Below are 20958 nucleotides of genomic sequence, written 5' to 3'. Positions count from 1 at the left end.
TGCTGGGATTATAGGTATGAGACTTTATTTCTTATGAAGAGTTACAGCCTACAAGGTGGCCATTCTGATGGGCTGGGGAGCTCAGTCTTTGGCAGAGTCCAGAGACAGACACTTCAAGGGAGGAGGGGTTGGACAGAAATTTAAGCTGAACGCATTGACCAAATATACATATTCAACAGGTTATAGGAGGAGCTGTGAATATTCATGAGGTGGTCCTAATGTATGCATATTGAATAAACATGCATGTTTCATAAGACCCATGTTCACCTTGGGTTGGAGACTTAACATTCAAATGCATATATACATCAAAAGGTGAAGCAAGGACACGAAGGGCTCAAGTGCGGTGTCTATAAACTGGCCAGAACCCATCCATGGTCGGTGGTCTCTTATCAGAAAAAATTCCTGAAACAGTCTCTAGTCCAATCAGAGCTATAGTTATGGCTGGTGGAACGGGGATCAGTTAGTTAGTGTCTGGCGGTGGAGGAGCTGCAAATTGTTTTACCGTTGCTTATCTCAAGACCAGGGCTTATTTAGCTGCTAGAGAAAAAGAGAAATGTTGTGGCAGTGAGAACATAGTGTATTCTTTAGTGTATGGGTGTGGGACTTACCCCTTGCCTGGCGTGACCCTAGGTCATGTTTATAGTTTGGCATCTTATTGCCACAAAGAGTCCATTCTGTCAGTCTTATGATCTCTGTTTAACATTAATGCTGCTCAGGTGTAGTGTCTAAGCCACAAAAGGGAGGAGGATAAACGAGGTGTGTCTCTTGTTCCTTCATGGCCAAGAACTCAGTTTTTAAAGGTTTCCCTGGGGTCCCCTTGGCCAAGAGGTGGGTTGTCCATTCAGTGAATTGAGGGGCTTAGATTTTAGTTTTAGTTGACACAAGAAGCCTCCTGGCAGGACTGTCCTAAACGCTGTTATCTTGCCCAATCTTCTCCTAAGTATGTGGTACAGCTTCTTCCTCCTGGGAGACCGCCCCCAGCCTCGCCCAGTGACCTGGGGCTGGTCACTTGCCCTCTCTGATCCTTAGTGCCATTGTCTGCAAAACACCTTCCCAGAGCTGTCATATGGCTTGGATGAGCTGATGGATAGATTAGTGCTTCCAAAATTCTGAGAGCTGAGCAGACATGAGCCATTATTAATACGGCAGTGATGGTGATGGTGATGACTCTTATAATTCTGGAAGCAGAGGATGAGGAGGAAGTAAATCATGACACGTACGTGCCAGGTCAGCCTGATCTCACTGACAACCCAGGAGAATAAATCACTAGGAAGGCCCCCTGAGGTAGGAGGAAGCTCAGGAGCAAAATGGGGACTCTGCAGGTGGGCGGGGGGACCACTGTTCACAGCTGTTGCTCTACAGGTGCTGCAGGGCTCCAGCTTGGGCACTGGCTGGCCTTCAGCCCCCAGCTCTGGCTCTTCCACTGACATGCTGGTCAGGTCTCATTCCCTGCCTGGTCCTCAGTTTCCTTATTATAAAATGGTGGAGGGTGGGGGGTACAGGTGCAGTGGCTCATGACTACAATCCCAGTGCTTTGGGAGACTGAGGCAGGAAGATTACTTGAGGCCAGGAGTTTGACGCAAGCCTGGGAAACATAGTGAGACCCTGTCTCTACCAAAAATTTAAAAATTAGCCAGGTGTGGTGGCACATGCCTGTGGTCCCAGCTACTGGGGAGGCTGAAGTGGGGAGGATCCCTTGAGCCCAGGAGCTGGAGGCTGCAGTGAGCTATGATCGCACCACTGTACTCCAGCCTGGGCAGCAGAGCGAGACCCTGTCTCTAAAAAAAAAAAAAAAAAATTTAATGGTGGTTGGGGATGGGAGTGGTGGGGGTTGGGGGAAGAGTCTCATTCTGCTCTGCCCCTGTCTTTTGGAGTCTCATTCTGCTCATGGCCCACATGAGCTAATGGCTGTGCCACTGTTTTCCTAAAGTGTCAAGTGTGGGATTACAGTTATTAATGTGTCTCCTTGGAGAGAGGACACGGGAGAGGGGTGGTGCAGCAAAGGCTGGGAGGGATGCCGACGGTGGGAGTTGGGGATGGGGTGAGGAGGGGTGGCAAATGCGCGATGGGAGCAAGCCCCTGCCAGGCCGTGGATAATTTGGAAGAAGGGCCCTGCTCCCTAAAGACTTTGCAACACTGCCCCCTGGGGGCTGGAGAGGAAGCCTGTGCCCTGACTTTTCCTCTGAGGCTTCAGTCAGGGAGGGGACCTTGAAGGACCACTGTCCAGAGGCTGAACTGGGTGGGCCAGAAGAAACCCAGCTAGGGTAGTCATTGCCTGCCCGCGTTCCCCACCTGTCCATTCCACTTCACGAGCCTCTCAAATCTGCAGCCCTGTCCTGGCCTAGCCCACCACCGCTCTTGTCTGGGCCATGCCCCGGCCTCTTTCCCACCTCCAGTTTCACACCAGCCCATCTTCTTGCAAGCCAGAGGGAACTTTCTAACCCTTAAATCCTACCATGCCCCTTTCTGTGTAAAACCCTGACCCAGCTCTCAGTAACCCCAGGAGAGACCATCCTTCTCAGCCTGACACTGAGTGGCCCCTGTCTCTCTGTCTAATCACATCTTCTGCAGGTCACTATCCTCACTCGCAGATGAGACATTACAGGGGTGTTTAGAGCAAGGAAGGCACTGGGGTAGGACTTCTCGGGTGTGACTGCTGGCTTCCCCCCTTAGTAGCTGTGTTAATTCTTAGTTTGCGTTTTTTTTTTTTTTTTTGAGACAGAGTCTTGCTCTGTCACCCAGGCTGGAGTGCAGTGGCATGATCTCTGCTCACTGCAACCTCTGCCTCCTGGGTTCAAGCAATTCTCCTGCTTCAGTCTTCTGAGTAGCTGGGACTACAGCTGCGCACCACCACACATGGCTAATTTTTGTATTTTTAGTAGAGACAAGGTTTCACCATGTTGGCCAGGCTGGTCTCGAACTCATGACCTCAGGTGATCCGCCCATCATGGCCTCCCAAAGTGCTGGGATTACAGGCGTGAGCCACGGCGCCCAGCCTGCGGTACTTTTTTAAATTGTAAAGTATATATAACATAAAATATTAACTTAAAATTCAGTGGCATGAAGTACATCTACATTGTTGTACAACCATCCTCACCATCCATCTGCAGACCTCCCTCAACTTTCCAAACGGAGACTCAGATTCATGTGTTCTTCATTCCACCTCTGTTTTCTCATCTGACGGATGGAACTAATCACTGAGTGTGTTTTGCACGTGCTTACGGGTGGGTAATAGGTACTCAGGCAATGTTACGATTGTTTTCTTCTCTTGAGGAAGCTGCTCTGGAAAGTCAGTGCAGCAGCACCACATGGAGTGATCTCTAGAAACCCACAGCCTACCGCTGCCCGGCTTCATTTCTGTGGCTCGGGCAGATTTTCTGAGAGCTGCTGGGGAAGCATGCCGCCCATCTCATCTGGGAAGATGAGTCACTTCCTCTGCTGCTGGGTTATGAGCCTAGGGATGGGGAAGGCAGGAAGCAGAACACAAGCAGCTGCTTCTCAGTTGGGCGGGGCCTCCGCAGTGGCTCACATAAGAACCACGTGGCAAGGTGGATTTTCTCCCCGGTGTCTGGACCAGGGTAGGACACCCTAACTTGCCTGTGTGCCAGCTCTCTCAGGAGGGGCTGGAGCAGGCTAACTTGCTTCCATCAGTGTTGCTTATTCAGAGCACAACAGTTTGCGTTTTGCTTGATTCTCTCCTTTTCACATCATGCTCCCAACACATCATCCGCCCCCCCGGCATTCTGTGCACACACTTCCAAGATTCACTCACTCCAACTGTTCCTGGCATGCGTGTCTAAAATCATCTCACCTTCCAAGTGGCACTGTCCTTATTTAATGCATGTCTTTTTTTGTCCCCTAGGTGGAACTAGGGGAGAGACCAGGCCTCAGGCCTCCCTGATGGATCCTGGTTTCTGGCCTGCTCTCTGGCCAGGGGAGCAAGTGGATCTCTCCAGCAAACAAGCTGAATGGTGGTGTCAGAATCAGAGCTGGGTCCAGACAGGACGCTTAGAGGGCCACAGAATCTCCTCCTAAGAGTCCTTCAGCTGGGGACTCTAGTCTCTTCAGTTAAAGACATCAACCATCCTCCAGAAAGAGCCAGCGGTGGCAAGCAGTTAGCTTAAGAAAACCAGTCAAGTCTTTGGAGTAGCTTAGGCTGGAACTCGGCCAACATTAGTTGTGTGGCATGGGGCAGATACTTCATTTTTCTAAGCCTCAGTTTCTTCTTCAAAATGGATGCAATGATCATGACTAACACTCATTATTTGCCAAGCACTGTTCTAAGCACTTGTATCAGCTCAGTTAATGCTCCAACCAACCTACTATAATCCCCAATTTACAGATGAGGAAAGTGAGGTACAGAGAGACCTGCCAAGGTCACACAGTTGGTAAGAGGCAGATCAGGATCTTAACCTAGACAATCTGGCCCCAGAGTCCAAGCCCCTAACCATGGCACTTAACCGTCTCAAAGGGCAAATTTGAGGACTCAGTCATCATCCACTGGTCCCTAAGCCATGAGGTTGAATATAGAATGAGCCAAGTACTAAGCTGCTGCCTTTGACTGACCCTGGGCATTTTACTTTCCTTGTCAAATCTCAGGTTTCCCTCCTACAACAGGAGGGGCTTGAACCCCAGCTCCAGCTCAGCAAAGAGCTCACCATTTGCCTGGAAACCTGCCCCTCCCTGCTCCCTGTTCTGAGCCCCTCCCATCTCCTCAGAGTTAGCCCCCATCCCTGCAGCCTGTGTGGCAACTCTGCCTTCATATTTCTCTGTCTTATTCCCTCTTCTCCCTAAATTCAAAGCCCACTCCATGTTCCTGTAGAACCCTTGCACAGCCTCCTTAATCGTCTGTGACTCCCGTCTCCCTAGTTCTAATCCATCCTCCACATTCTACTGGAGCCATCTTTCCAAACGCTAATCTTTTTTTTCAGACAGGATCTTACTCTGTCATTCAGGCTGGAGTGCAGTGGTGCCATCCTAGCTCACTGTAGCCTCAAACAAGCAATCCTCCCACCTCAAGCTTTCCAAGTAGCCGGGACCACAGGCATGCACCACCATGCACAGCTAATTTTTTTTATTTTTATTTTTGTAGAGACAGAGTCTTGCTATGTTGCCCAGGCTGGTCTCAGACTCCTGAGCTAAAGTGATCCTCCCACCATGGCCTCCCAAAGTGCTGGGATTACAGGTGTGAGACACCTTGCCCAGCTCCCAACCCTAATCTTATTGTGCCCAGCCATTCTCCTCAGAGCAAAGCCTATTTCTTAGCCTAACATTTGCTGCTCATCACCACACACCTATAACCTACCTTTTGCACTTTCATCCCTGGCGCCTGCATATGCACAGTTCCCTCAGCTCAAATGCCCTTCCTGCCTTTTACCACTGGATAAGCACAGATCCATCCTTCACCTGATAAGGACGACCTCCAATCCCTCCCAGCACCACCCAAGTGTTCCCTGCTTCCTCCTGAAAGAATACACACGTGCTCACAGTCATACCCTAGTTCTCCACGTGTCCTTGGCTGACCAGCATGGAGCAGGCTGGCCATTCACTCGAGGAGCTTCCCATCAGCCAGTTCCTCTGCCTGCAGCCTTCCTCCTGTTCACTCATCTGAGCTGCTCCAATGCTCCAATGCAAATGGAGTTTTTCTTCCCCTTCTCAGACACTGGACTAAGAATGGGGGCAACCCAGGGTCACCTGTCACAGGACTGGCATAATCCCAAAGAGAAACTGAGTGCAAGAGTCTCAGGCTTTGCAGGGTGAGAAGCCTCAGAGGGGAAGGCATCCAGCGGCTGGAATCTCTGTGGCTGTGGTGGCGATTGCACTGAGGCACCTGATGATTTGCAAAGAGCTCTCACATAGAGTAGCTCACCAAACCTCACTCGAGCCAATATTGCCATTATTATTACCCCCATTCACAAAGAGGAAACAGAGGCAGAGAGAAGTGAAGTCATGCGCGCCCAAGGACACACAGGTGGTACGTGGAGCTGAGATTTGAGACCAGGTGCGTTTGGCCCCCAAAGCTGATGCCCTTGCGCTGGGGCCACACTGCCCCCTGGTGGCAGCGAGGATGGTGGCGGTGATGAGTATGCCGGAGGCCCAGCATTGGGGACACATTCTGGACTCTCCTACCCTGAGCTCCATGGCCTCCCCTGCATGGTCGGTAAGGTGGCCCAGGTTCTCTCTGGACATATTTATAACCTCCCTTTGGCACTTTCCTTTTCCAGCCTCTCGCGTCTGTCGGAGCCTCGCACACCTGGGGGAGTGAGGGCGGTAGGGGCCAGACAGAGAGACAGAGCTCCACCGTTCCTAGTGTTTCCAGGGCAGAACAGCGCCAGGACAGGGCGCAGGCAGCCAGCCTCTGGTTTAGGGGGAACTTCAAGGGTTGGGCTATTTTTTTGTTCTGAGCTTAAAAGTATTCCTGAAATACACGGGCTCCTGCTGAAGACATTTCCGCGCCTCTCCGATTTCTGTGGAGGGAGACAGTGGATGGACTGTGAGTGTCTGGACTTCCCCATGGTCCCAGGAGAGGGACAGTGGCTTGCGCAACCTGGATGAAATGTTTATGACGTCTGCTTGTGACTGTTACTTCTTCTCAACCTGCATTACACCAGCTCAGAGCTTGCACTTAAGAAATACCTGATGATGAGGCCGGGCATGGTGGCTCACGCCAACACTTTGGGAGGCCGAGGTGAGTGGATCACGAGGTCAGGAGTTCAAGATCAGCCTGGTCAAGATGGCAAAACCCCGTCTCTACTAAAAATACAAAAAAAAAAAAAAAAAAAGCCAGGCGTGGCGGCAGGTGCCTGTAATCCCAGCTACTCGGGAGTCTGAGGCAGAGAATTGCTTGAACCTGGGAGGCGGAGGTTGCAGTGAGTAGAGATTGCACTACTGCACTCCAGCCTGGGCGACAAAGCAAGACTCCATCTCAAAAAAAAAAAAAAAGAAATACCTGATTATCAATCCTCCATTTTGCAGAAGAGAAAACAGATTCTCAGAGAGCTAAATGCCAGGCTTGAATCCAAATTAGCCTGGCACCAAGATCGGAGCATTTAACCACTATACTGCCTCCCAGTCCCGTTCAATGGGGAACAAACACTTCTACAGTCTCAATATCTTCACAAAATTCTCCCACCACTCCAGTCTTAAGTGAGGATAGGCCGTCCCCCTGCAGCGCCAAATCTGCACACTGACCTTTACTGCACTCTTTCTACTCTCTTGCTCCCACTCCCACTGGGAGCCCAGACACTGGCTTCAGAAGCTCTCCTCCTCCTCCTCCTCCTCTATTGACCATCCTCTTCATCCTCTCACTCTCTACTGGCTGCTTCCTACCCAAGAATTGTGGGAAATATGCTAAAATATCTCCAATTTTTAAAGTACAACAAAATTCCCCCTGATTTCTTGCTATGGTCTGAATGTTTGTGACCCCTCAAAATCCATATGTTAAATCTTGGCCAGGTGTGGTGGCTCACACCTGTAACCCCAGCGTTTTAGGAGGCCATGGTGGGAGAACTGCTTGAGGCCCAGAGTTCAAGACCAGCCTGTGCAGCATAGTGAGACCCTGTCTCTACAGAAATGGAAAACACTAGCCGGGCATAGTGGCATGTGCCTGTAATCCCAGCTATATGGGAGGCTGAGGCGGGAAGATCACTTAACCCCAGGAGTTTGAGGCAGTGAGCTATGATGGTGCTACTGCGCTCCAGCCAGTGCAACAGAGTGAGACCCTGTATCTAAAAAAAAAAAAAAAAAAAAAAGAATGCATGAGTGAATAAATAAATTAAAATTTAAAAGGTCAGGCATGGTCTCAGCTCCCAGCTACTTGGGAGGCTAAGGCAGGAGGATTGTTTGAGGCCAGGGGTTCAAGACAAGCCTGGGCAACATAGCAAGATCCTGTCTCTACAAAAAAATTTTTCTTTTTTTTAATAAAGCAAACCTAACCTCTAGGGTGATGGTGTTTAATGGTGGGGCCTTTGGGAAGTGATTAGTTTGTAAGGGTAAAGCCCTCTTGAATGAGATTACATCCCTTATGAAAGAGGCCTGAGAGAGCTTGTTGGTCCCTTCCACCATGTGAGGACACAGCTAGAAAGTGCCATCTATGAAGCAGAGAGCAGCCCTCACCAGACGCTGGATCCGCTGGCACCTTGATCTTGGACTTCCCAGCCTCCAGAACTGTGAGCAATAAATTTCTGTTGTTTACAAATGACCCAGTTTAAGGTATTTTGTTATAAAACCCTGAACTGCCTAGGACACATCTCATCAGCCTCCAACCATCCACATCTCTTTTCAGCTAAACATCTTAAAGATGTTATCTATTCTCTCTCCATTTACTCACTCCCAACCTTCCACGCTCACTGTTCCACTGGCCTATTCACACCTGGGGCACCAGTGATCCCCTCATCACTGGACCCCACAGACACTTTTCATCCGGTTCTTTTCCTCTTGGGCACATCAGCAACATTTGATGCTGCTGACCACAGCTGCCCTAGGGAGCTTCTGTGATATTACACTCTCCTGGTTTTGCTTCATGCTCTCTGGCTGTTGTTTCTCAGTATCTTTTACAGACATTTCTTGTTCTGCCTCAGTCTCATGTTGTTTCCCCCCATGGTTCTGTCCTTCTCACACTACACTCTCTCCCTAGGTGATCTTGTTCACTATCATAAGTATATGCCTCCCAAGTCTTTGCCTGCATCCACTCTCTCTCCTGAGCTCCAGACATCAGTCAACATCACCACCATCTGTCTCATCACCCAAGCCAGAATACTGGGCATCATCTTGGACCTTTCCGTAATCAGTTGTCAAATTCTGACTATTCTACCTCTTGAAGATTCTCCAAATTTTTTTTCCTCACTCTGTTGCCTGGGCTGGAATGCAGTGGCTTGATCTTGGCTTACTGCAACCTCTGCCTCCCAGGTTCAAGAGATTCTCCTGCCTCAGCCTCCCAAATAGCTGGGATTATAGGCATGTGCCACCACCCCTGGCTAATTTTTATGTTTTTAGTAGAGATGGGGTTTCACCATGTTGGCCAGGCTGATCTCGAACTCCTGACCTCAAGTGATCCACACGCCTCAGCCTCCCAAAGTGGGATTACAGGCGTGAGGCACCATGCCCAGCCAGATTCTCTAAGCTTTGATAGTTAAGAGGCATGGCTTTGCAGATGGATTGGACTCTACACTAACTCACTATTTATCCAGCAGAATGACCAAAGCAGGCTTAGTTACTTAACCCTCTGAGCTCCCTCATCCATAAAACAAGGGTAATGGAAATTGCTCCTTGGATTAAATGAAATGAAGTATGTGACTACCAGGGCACAGCCATTAGTACAAGTAAGCTCTCAATAAAGGGCAGCCATCATCTTCTATCATTGTCATTAATACTCCTCTCTATTCCTCTCCTCACCACCAAGCTTCCTGGCTGGTTGCCCTGCCTCTGGTCTCTCTCTCCTACTCGAAGACATTCCCCGTGCCACAGTGGGTATGAGCTTTCTCATACATGTAGCTGACTATCTTAGCCCTCTGTCTGAGCCCTGGTTCTGGCTTTCCAATGTCCTCATGCTGAGGGTTTAGTTCTTGGCTTCAAGACTCTCCTCCCTCTGGCCCCTGCCAACCTCTTTAGCCTCATCTTTGGAGACTCTCAGTCTCTCCTTCTATATTGCAGCCCAAACCAACTTCTATCTCCCCTCTAACACACCTCCTGCTTTTTCTACACTTCATGACTTTGTTTACCCCCTCCTTTGTGGCCTGCACTCTATTCATCTGCTTGAAATTTATGACCCATTTAAGAGATGTCTTCCATGATGCAAGTCACTTTGTTTCCTCTTCTGGGCCCTTCAGCCCTATGGTAGCACAGATCACAGTGGATATGATGGACAGGGTTTTGGCTGGCTACCCCACTAGACTGTGTCAATTCCCTGTGACCATGCACCCAGTGCAAAGCCAGCCTTATTCAATGTGGAATGAAAAAGGAATCTCAGTTATCCTAATCTTTAAAATGGCAGCATTGGCAGCCAGTCCTGGTCAATCCAGAGGAGAGAAAGAGCACTGGAGGCTGGAGGAAGATGAAGTCACAGAAGGCTCCCTGGAGGAGGTCGGGCTTAGAATTATAAGGCCTCTGTATTAGTCTGTTTTCACACTGCTGATACAGACATACTCAAGATTGGGCAATCTTCTGAGCCCTCCAAACTGTTCCAACCTGTGCCTGTTACCCAGTTCCAAAGTCGCTTCCACAGTTTTGGGTATCTTTTCAGCAATGCCGCACTCTATCGGTACCAATTTACTGTATTAGTCCTTTTTCACGATGCTGATAAAGACACACCTGAGACTGGGCAATTTATAAAAGGAAGAGGTTTATTGGACATACAGTTCCACTTGGCTGGGGAAGTCACACAATCATGGCAGAAGGCAAGGAAGAGCAAGTCTCGTCTTACGTGGATGGTGGCAGGCAAAGAGAGAATGAGGAAGATGCAAAAGTGGAAACCCCTGATAAAATCATCAGATCTCATGAGACTTGTTCACTACCAAGAGAACAGTAGGGGGGAAACTGCCTCCATGATTCAATTATCTCCCACTGGGTCCCTCCCACAAAACGTGGGAATTATGGGAGTACAATTCAAGATGAGATTTGGGTGGGGACACAGAGCCAAACCATATCAGCCTCTAAGAACGATCAAGAGTGAGCAAGAGAGATCAAGAGAGTGAGGATTTGGGAGACTGAGTGGCTCTCTGTTCTGTCATGTTTGTTCCTCCAGCTTCAATACACTTGAGGGGTCCCACCAACCAATAGCACAGCCTTTTACATTTACACGGAAAATTTTCACAAACTTTTTCATTTGTGTCATTAGTTGGTGCAGAGGCTGGAGTGAGGGTTAGGAAATCTGAGACTTCCTATCCTGTCTTGTGTTTGGATTGCTGTGTGACTTTGGGCAATCCCTTTCACCTCTGAGCCTGTTTCCTCATCTGCCACATGTGGATACCAATGGTTGCTCCACACATGGGAAAGTCCCCATAGACCATAAAGTTCTGTGTCCCACTAAGCACTATTAATCTTGTTGTTCTAATTATCAGCAAAGCCCATGGTAGCTGCTAACCAGCCACCTGGGTGTCCCCAGAAAATATTATTCAGGGCCCCAGTAAAAGGGAACCTCTGGGGGTCAAGGCCCCAGCAGGCCAGGAAGGGGTAGAGCTTGGGAGTTTAATGGAAATAGGCTCAGCTCCAACCTGGTTCTTCCCACTGAGGCAGCACTGACTTGGGGAGAGGAAGGAGCAGCTGGCATGGCCTGGGTTGGGCAGATGAGCTGGGCTGACCTACAGAGGTCTCGGGCATGAAGGCTGAAAGTGAAGTGCCCAAAGCCGGCCATAGCCAAGGAGGGGCTAGGCTCTGGGAGGGCAGCGTCTGGGGAGGTGGGCAGTTAGGGACCCTCATCCCGCTAGGAGAGGGGCTCTAAGAGAAGGGATCTGGGCCAAACTCTTTGTGCTCTGATTTAGAGCATTCCTGGCGGGCAGGCTATGCTGCTGGTTTGCCATCTGTGTGAGTGTGGCCGGGTCAGAACCCCCACTGGGCCTCCCCCTGCCTATCAGCAGCAATACAGGAGCTGGACTAGGAGCTCTCTATAGAGCCTAGTGTTGTCTGATTCTCCAGCAGCACTGGATAGAAAGCCCTGAGGTTGTCAGGACAGTCATGGTCCAGTCTGCCTGTGGAAAACTGGGAAACCAGGTGCCCAGACCCCACTGACATGTTGGTTTTGTAGAAGAGGGGTCAGAACACATCCCAGGCCCCAGGGAACCCCTAGTCTGGTGAGGGAAGCAGATGTGAACATGGATAGCTCCCAGTATTGTCTGGGCTGCCAGACAGGCAAGCTTCAGGGACCCTCCCACAGAGGACACCTGGGAGCCCTGAACAGGGAGCAGGCATCTGGCTTCTGGTGTGGCTCTGCCAGTAGCTCTCTATGTAGCCTTGACCAAGGTCAGCTCCCCTATCAGCTTTAAAAAATGTATTTTTAAGTTATTTTTATTTTTTATGGAAACAGGGTCTCGCTATGTTGGCCAGGCTGGTCTTGAACTCTTGACCTCAGGTGATCCATCTGCCTCAGCCTCCCAAAGTGTTGGGATTACAGGCATGAGCCACCGCACCCAGCCCAGGTCTGCTTTATCTTAATAGGGAGTGAATTCATTTTCAACTTGGGTTCCATTCAGGAAATAACTCCTTCTATCAAAGGCACATACAATGTCTCCGCCCTCTGACAGTGACCAACAGAGGAGTTTCACAGGACATGGGACTTTCAGTGCTGAAACCAGGACAGTTCTGGGCAAATCAATATGGTTGGTCACTGTATGATATGACAAAGAGAAAGGATACAAAGACAGGTCCCAGGGCACCCAGGCTAGAAAGAAACAGACAGAGCAAGCCCCTGTACAGGCACACAGAAGAGGAAGCTATTTCTGGGGTAAGCAGACAGCATTTTGAAGTGCTTCTTGAAGGAAGCAGCTAAAGAGAAAGATATCACAGAAAAGGAATCCTCACGTGAATGGAAATGGAGAGACTGAAACAAAGGGCACTGATTCAGACATAACATTCCGACCCAGATAGAGTGAGATGAGAATGGAGCAGGGCGTAGAAGAGGAATGGAATCCAGAGCATGACAGAAGCCATTGTTCCGGCTATCCCCAAAGAAGTTTTCCCAGCAGTTCCCTAGAGCTCATGAGCTAGGAGTCTTTATCGGTGGCCCCTGACAATCCTCCAGGCTGAGAGGAACACAGCATCAAGGGAACCTTAGAATAAACGACATAGTTTTCACTCCAGAGTTTAGCTTTACTCACTGCCAACCAGTGATTCTGCTGTCTTCACAAGGTCCCAAGATAAAGAACGCCATTCAGGAATCGTGCAGGCATAGCTGGACCGGATGGACTTATGTCAAATGACTACAGTCAAGATCCTGGTGCTTAGAGTGGGCAAAACCTGGTAAGTGTATTCATCAACATTACCATACCTAGAAGATTACTTCACCTGTGCTAGTGGGAACTGGGCTAAAAACCAGACATCCTTAAAGGAGCTGCTTGAACTAATAAAAGAGCTACTTGATTTTTTAATTGGCATTTGAACACAAGCAGATGCCTCTCAGATTTTTTCTCTCCAATAGGTTAAATTTGCCCACCAACACCGCAATCTTATTTTTTAATTTTTGTAAGATAAGATCTTGCTCTGCTGCCCAGCTTGGAGTGCAGTGGTGTGATCATGGCTCACTGCAGCCTCAAACTCCTAGGCTTACCTTAACATCTGGGGTAGTTACGATTACAGGTGCATGTTACAATGCCTGACTAACTTTTTTGACTTTTTATAGAAAAGGGGTCTTTCTATGTTGCCTGGCTGGTCTCAAACTCCTGGCCTCAAGCGATCCTCTGGCCTTAGCCTCTAAAAGTGTTGGGATTACAGATGTGAGCCACTGTGCCTGGCTACAATCTTGTTCATGTGATTCATTTATGTTATTATTATTATTTTTAGAAGCAATGAATCTAGGGTTAGAAGGTCACTTAAAGGTTTTTAATCTAGCTGCTATCCAAGTACTACATCTCTGCAGCATTCCAGACAAAGACCTCAGCCTTGCAACCTCTAGTTACATGGACTTCACTAATTATCAAGCTTGTTTTTGCATTATGGAGTTGTTCTTTCTTTTTCTTTTTCTTTTTTTCTTTTGAGACAGGGTCTCACTCTGTTGCCCAGGCTGGAGTGCAGTGGTGCAATCTCAGCTCACCACAACCTCCGCCTCCGGAGTTCAAGTTATTTTCCTGCCTCAGCCTCCTGAATAGCTGGGACTACAGGCATGTGCCACCACGCCTGGCTAATTTTTGTATTTTTAGTAGAGACAGGGTTTTACCATGTTGCCCAGGCTAGTTTTAAACTCCTGACCTCAGATGATCTGCCAGCCTTGGCCTCCCAAAGTGCTGAGATTACAGGCATGAGCCACCGCGCCCAGCCTTCATTATGGGGTCATTCTAATGGTAAGAAACTTCTTCCATATGTGGGATTGATCTCTGGGCCCCTGAAACTGCTAACAGTGGCCCCAGTTCTTTGTAAGTGTTGCTCCTTCTCTTTGACAGTTCTTAGGTGTTTGTATCCACCTCTCTTCCCCCCAAAACAGGACCAGCTCTTTCTGCCATTGTTGTTAGACATCTCACCACTCTGGGAATCTTAATTGTGCAATACAATTCCTGGCACAAAGAAAGTGTTGGGACTGAGATCCATGGTTGGAAAGGAAAAAGATACATGTTCTAGTGAATGTTTCCTTGATTGCTCTGGTTTCCAGATGTTCCCAGTGTGTGTCTACAGACATCCAGCTCTGACCCACTGTGGAGGCCACAGCCTGTAATGGATCAGAGGACTCCTTGCCTGTCTTCTGCCTGGTCAGCATCCCCTCTCTGCCAGAGTCCCTCTTCCCCCAACCCCCATCTTAGCGATTTTCTTTCTTCTTTCCTTTTTTCTTTTCCTTTCTTTTTTCTTTTCTTTTCTTTTCTTTCTCCCTTCCTTTCTCCCTTCCTTCCTTCCTTCTTTCTCCTTTCCTTTCCTTTCTCTCTTTCTTTCTCTCTCTCTTTCTTTCTGTCTTTCTTTCTTTTTTCTTTTTTGATGGAGTTTGCTCTTCTTGCCCAGGCTGGAGTGCAACGGCACAATCTCTGCTCACTGCAAACTCCGCCTCCCGGGTTCAAGCAATCCTCCCACCTCAGCCTCTGGAGTAGCTGGGATTACAGGCACCTACTGCCTGGCTAATTTTTATATTTTTAGTACAGATGGGATTTTACAATGTTGGCCAGGCTGGTATTGAACTCCTGGCCTCAAAAGATCTGCCTGCCTTGACGTCCCAAAGTTCTGGGATTACAGGTGTGAGCCACCATGTCTGGCTTTGATTTTCTTCTTAATCTATCTGCTTATCCTGGTGGGTAATGCCCTGATCCTGGTGGTTGTGATGGCAGAGGCCAGCCTTCACAAGCCCGTGTACTTCTTCCTGATAAACCTCTCAGCCCTAGACATCCTCTCCACTACAGTCACCGTCCCCAAGATGCTGCACCTCTTCTTGCTTGGGGACCGCTTCCTCAGCTTCCCTGCCTGCTTCCTGCAGATGTACCTGTTCCACAGCTTCTCCTGCTCAGAAGCCTTCATCCTGGTGGTCATGGCCTATGACCGCTATGTAGCTATCTGCCACCCACTTCACTACCCTGTCCTCATGACCCCACAGACCAACGCTGTCTTGGCAACCGGTGCCTGGCTCACTGCCCTCCTCCTGCCCATTCCAGCAGTGGTACAGACCTCCCAGATGGCATTTGACAGCATTGCACACATCTACCACTGCTTCTGTGATCATCTGGCTGTGGTCCAGGCCTCCTGCTCTGACACCACCCCTAGACCTTCATGGGTTTCTGCATCACCATGGTGGTGTCCTTCCTCCCCCTTCTCCTGGTGCTTCTCTCCTATGCCCACATCTTGACCTCGGTGCTTCACATTAACTCCCAAGAAGGATGCCCCAAAGCCTTCTCCACCTGCAGCTCCCACCTTCTGGTAGTGGGCACCTACTATTCATCCATTGCCATAGCCTATGTGGCCTACAGGGCTGACCTGCCCCTCGACTTCCACGTCATGGACAATGTGGTACATGTCTTCTTCTTCTTACTCTTCCTCTTCTTCTTCTTCTTCCTCCTCTTCCTCTTCCTCTCCTTCTCCTCCTTCTCCTTCTTCTTCTTCTTCTTTCTTCTTTAATACATCCTTCCCTCCCTGTATATGCCATGCCATTCTCACACCTGTTCACTCTCTCATCTGCATGCTGAGGAACAGGGATGTCAAAGCAGCCATCACCAAGATCGCATGTCCCCAGGAGCCAGGGTGCTCTGGGGGCCCTAGATCCCTAGATCCAACTAATTCAGCTCCCAGGATGCCAATGACAGCACGTAGCTCAGAAGAACAACTCAATAAATATTTTTAAATGAATTATAGCAATCTAATTTGGTTTCGTTTAGTTGAGCAGACAGCTACAATCTGGTTCTCAAATACTGATCAGGAAGTTTTCCCAATAGTACTATAGAATAATTGGAGCCTTCACTATTTTATTTTGTTTTTTTCTTTCTTTCCTTTTTTTTTTTTTTTTTTTTTTTTGAGACAGAGTCTCACTCTGTCGCCCAGGCTAGAGTGTAGTGGCATGATCTCAGCTCACAGCAAACTCTGCCTCTTGGGTTCAAGTGATTCTCCTGCCTCAGCCTCCAGAGTAGCTGGGATTACAGGCACCCGCCACTACACCCAGTTAATTTTTGTATTTTTATTTTTTTATTTTATTATTATTATACTTTAAGTATTAGGGTACATGTTCACAATGTGCAGGTTAGTTACCTATGTATACATGTGCCATGCTGGTGTGCTGCACCCATTAACTTGTCATTTAGCATTAGGTATATCTCCTAAAGCTATCCCTCCCTCCTCCCCCCACCCCAATTTTTGTATTTTTAATTGAGATGGGGTTTCACCACGTTGAACTCCTGACCTCAGGTGATCTGCCCACCTTGGCCTCCCAAAGTGCTGGGATTACATGCGTGAGCCACCACGCCTGGCAGACTTCACAATTTTCATCCGTCAATAATGTAATGAATAAAACTTTATCATTCAGTCATTCATAAAAATTCTTATTGAGTGCTAGAGACAGAAATGAACCAGACACAAATTGCTTCCCTGGAGGCATCTATAGTTGAGTGTAGGAGTCAGACCCAGAGAGAAAAAAGCATCTGGTGATAGGACAAAGAGAAGCAAAAGGGGTTGAAGGAGCTCAGAAGTTAGCATTTAATTCAATGTTAAAATTTTCTCCTGTAAGTTCTTATATTTTTGGCATTGAGTATCACTTATTTGTTAGCAAGTACTCATTTATCAGCAACACAGGCAGTGGAGGGTTGGGGAGCTTGGAAAGATTGGGTAAGAAAACCACTAGCTGCTCCAACCAGGGAGTGGTAACACTGTCCATGTTCCTGCCCAGTTGGAAGGATTCATCTTTAGTTTGGAAGACCATCAAGACGGGATGCTTATGACCAGGTGTGGTGGCTCATGCTTGTAATCTCAGCACTATGGGAGGCCGAGGTGGGCAGATCACTTGAGGTCGGGAGTTTGAGACTAGCCTGGCCAACATGGTGAAACCCCGTCTCTAGTAAAAATACCAAAATTAGCTGGGTGTGATGGCGGGCACCTGTAATCCCAGCTACTCAGGAGGCTGAGACAGGAGAATCGCTTGAACCTGGGAGATGGAGGTTGCAGTGAACTGAGATTGCGCCACTGCACTCCAGCCTGGGCAACATGAGCAAAACTCCATCTCAAAAAAAAAAAAAAAAAAAAGGGGGTGCTTCCTGCTAAGGAAGGAGACCACTATTACTCCTGCTGCCCTCCTCCCCTCCACCTTGCCTAGTTCACAAGACAGGAGGAAAGAGAGAAAGCAAAAAGTTGGAAAGAAACAGAAATAAGATAAATAGCCAGACAACCTTGGCACCACAACCTGGCCCTAGGAGTTAAAAAAGTAATAATAATAACATCAACCCCTGACCTAAACTACTTGTGTTATCTTTAAATTCCAGACATTGTATGAAAAAGCATTGCAAAACTGTCTGTTCTGTTAGCTGATGCATGTAGCCCCCAGTCACATTCCCCAAGCTTGCTCGATTTATCACTACATTTTCATGTGGACCCCTTAGAGTTGTAAGCCTTTAAAAAGGCCAAGAATTTCTTTTTCAAGGAGCTCAGCTCTTAAGACGCAAGTCTGCTGACGCTCCCTGCCGAATAAACCTCTTCCTTCTTTAATCCAGTGTCTAAGGAGTTTTGACTGCGGCTCATTCTGCTACACTGCTAAAGGAGTTTAAATCTCAATTCTCCTTAGAAATCACACAAGGATCAGAGCAAGGATGGACAGAGCTGCAGTGTGTCCCAATCAGGCAGAAAGGAACACCATTGCCAGGAGAGCACACAGCAGGAAGCTGGCACTTTGTGGTGCATATTGTAGGGAAGTAAATCTGCAAGAAAGCCTCGGCACTTAGCCGGACACTGAATAAGTGGATAATTTTTCACAAACCCCATTAATAAGAGTATTCATATGAGGAAATGACATCCTGCAGACCCACAAGCAACAAGCCCATGACATCTGTAGAACCAGACTCTGTGAGAGATGAGGAATATAGGCGAGTCTAAGATCAAAGACTTTCTTAGTTAGAGCCACGGATTCTTGGTAGTTCTTAGTCAGAGGAAATTGCAATTATCATTATTATTATTATTATTAGAGACAGGGTCTCACTCTATCACCCAGGCTTGAGTACAAGGGTGTGATTATAGTTCATTGTAACCTCAAACTCCGGGGCTCAACTGACCTTCCCATCTCAGCCTCCCACATAGCTGGAACCACAGGCATGCACCACCATGACTGGCTAATTTTTTTATTTTTATTTTTGTAGAGATGGGGTCTCGCTATGTTGCCCAGGCTGGTCTTGAACTCGTGGCCTCAAGCCATCCTTCCACCTTGGCCTCTCAAAGTGCTAGGATTGCAGGCACCTGGCTGTAAATTGCAATTAGTATTTCCTTTAGGTTTTGTGGTATGGTTTTATGTTTATGTCAATAGTATAATAAACTACATATAATTCTCGGTTCAGAGTATGGGTTCAATTATTCCCAAGCTAAACTTCAAATTAGCTTTTTAATGTACCCGTTAAGGAATTAACCCCAGTATCATAAACAGATTTCTGCATTAAGTGGAAACATCTGACTGTCACTCTTAATAGTTTGATGCTCATGGTAGGGCAGACCAAATAACCAGTCTCTTCATTTCCTTCCAGAACACTCTCTTAGCCAGAATTACATCTGTTAGGATATGCTATATAACATGTTAGTGGTGGAGATGAGGAATAAATAAATACCAAATATATATTAATTGGAAAATGTGGAAGAGGCCGAGATGGGTGGACCACCTGAGCTGAGGAGTTTGAGAGGAGCCTGGGCACATGGTGAAACCCCATCTCTATAAAAAATACAAAAATTAGCCAGGCATGGCAGCACGTGCCTGTAGTCCCAGCTACTCAGGAGGCTGAGGTAGGAGAATTGCTTGAGCCCTGGAGGCAGAGGTTGCAGCGAGCCGAGATCATGCCACTGCACTCCAACCTGGGGGACAGAGTGCGACCCTGTTGAAAGAAAGAAAAGAAAGAAAGAAAGAAAGAGAGAGAAAGAAAGAAAGAAAGAAAGAAAGAAAGAAAGAAAGAAAGAAAGAAAGAAAGAGAAAGAAAGAGAAAGAAAGAAAGAAAATGTGGAAAGCCAATTATACTTAGTTAAAAATTTTCCTTTCCTTTTTTTTTGAGATGGAGTCTCGTTCTATTGCCCAGGCTGGAGTGCAGTGGTGCAATCTCGAATCACTGCAACCTCCGCCTCCCACATTCAAGCAATTCTCCTGCCTCAGCCTCCCTAGTAGCTGAGATTATAGGCATGCACCACCACGCCTGGCTAATTTTTGTATTTTTAGTAGACACAGGGTTTCACCATGTTGGCTAGGCTGGTCTCGAACTCCTGACCTCAGGTGATCCACCCGCCTCAGCCTCCCAAAGTGCTGGGATTACAGGTGTGAGCCACCGAGCCCAGCCAAATTTTCCTTTTCAATTACATATGTGTTCTTGGTTGTAATTTTGTATGGTTCATGCACAATAAGATCTTGTACAAGAGAGCTTATGCCTCATGAGAATGACAGGGTGAAGTGTTGGCCATATCATAGTGTTTCACAGGGAGCAGAGTGGCTTTCACTCCCATCATCACTGGGAGACATTTGAAAACCTTTTGGTTAGAATTAGGAGTCCCAGAATATCAAGGCTGGAAAAAACAGATCATCTGGTTTTACCCTTCCCATTTTACAGTTATGAAAACTGAGGCTCATAACACTTTCCCAATGTCACATAGCAAGTCAATGCCAGAGCCAAGACTCAAATACAGATCTCTTGTCCTATAAAACAGTAGTCCTCCCGGAATATTACAATGACTAGGAGTAAACGTGGGCAAAACTGTAATCTTAGGTTTAATGACAGACTGTCTCAGACTTCAGAATTGTCTCTCTGTCTTGCTTGATAAGATTGCCAAACTTCCTTTGCCATATTCTTTACTATGACCAAGAAGTACTCATTGAAACCCCCCCAAAATACTTGGCCATTAGGCAGTTATACATGTCAGTTTCCCAATACGAAACACAGCCAGTTACAAGGTTAGCTTTTTCTCCCAAAACAGAAAGAATGGGTTGAGGAACAAAATGGAACATTTGTTATGTATGCCTTATCTATGTACAATTAAATCTGTCCATATGTCAACAATGCTCCCAAGAAGAGATGTTTTGAAATGTAAAACCCTTCTTTTACCCAGATAGTGATACTGTCTCTCCTATCGTAGCAACAAGTACCTGAAATAATTCAGTTGATTCCTCAATAGCACTGAGAACAGCTAAAATAAAAAACTCATTAGTCAACCAACAAGTTACTGCATCCCCTGTATACAAGTACTGAATAGCTCAAAAAGAAATGGCCAGCACTGAGGAAATGATTCTTCCTGATGTTTCTTCCATGTGGAGGGAATTCAGTTCACGGAATGCTTTTGACCTTTTCTTGTCCTATTGGCCACTGTATCCTGGGACATTTAGGATGACTTAATCTAAAGTCTGCTTGGGAAGACTAATCTGAATATGCTTAGCATAACTTCTCTCTTCTCTCTCACCTCCTTCCTTACATGCTCCTCTGCTCCTCCATTTGGGTATTTTATAGAGGCTTTTTCTCATGCAGGGACATTTGGGGTGGTTCTACCATGCCTAGGGCTGGGCAGGAATCTCTCTAATTTTGGAGTTTCGTTTTAAGAAGTCCCATGCTCTCGGATATATGCCATGTCCTTCAACCTAGTGATATTACATGCCCTCTGCTTTTGTTCAGACCCACAATTCATTCA

At 47.5% G+C, this 20958-nt stretch overlaps 1 pseudogene; it reads left to right on the top strand.

The window, feature by feature from the left end:
- The first annotated feature begins 6067 nt into the window (after positions 1-6067).
- On the top strand, positions 6068-15958 carry LOC101127923 (olfactory receptor 2AT4-like; annotated as a pseudogene).
- The last annotated feature ends 5000 nt before the right edge of the window (positions 15959-20958 follow it).

Source organism: Gorilla gorilla, chromosome 9 (genome assembly GCF_029281585.2).
Source record: "Gorilla gorilla gorilla isolate KB3781 chromosome 9, NHGRI_mGorGor1-v2.1_pri, whole genome shotgun sequence".
In the NCBI taxonomy this organism is placed as follows: Eukaryota; Metazoa; Chordata; class Mammalia; order Primates; family Hominidae; genus Gorilla; species Gorilla gorilla.
Note: the sequence above shows the minus strand (reverse complement) of the source record. Positions and strands in the feature narration are given on the sequence as shown.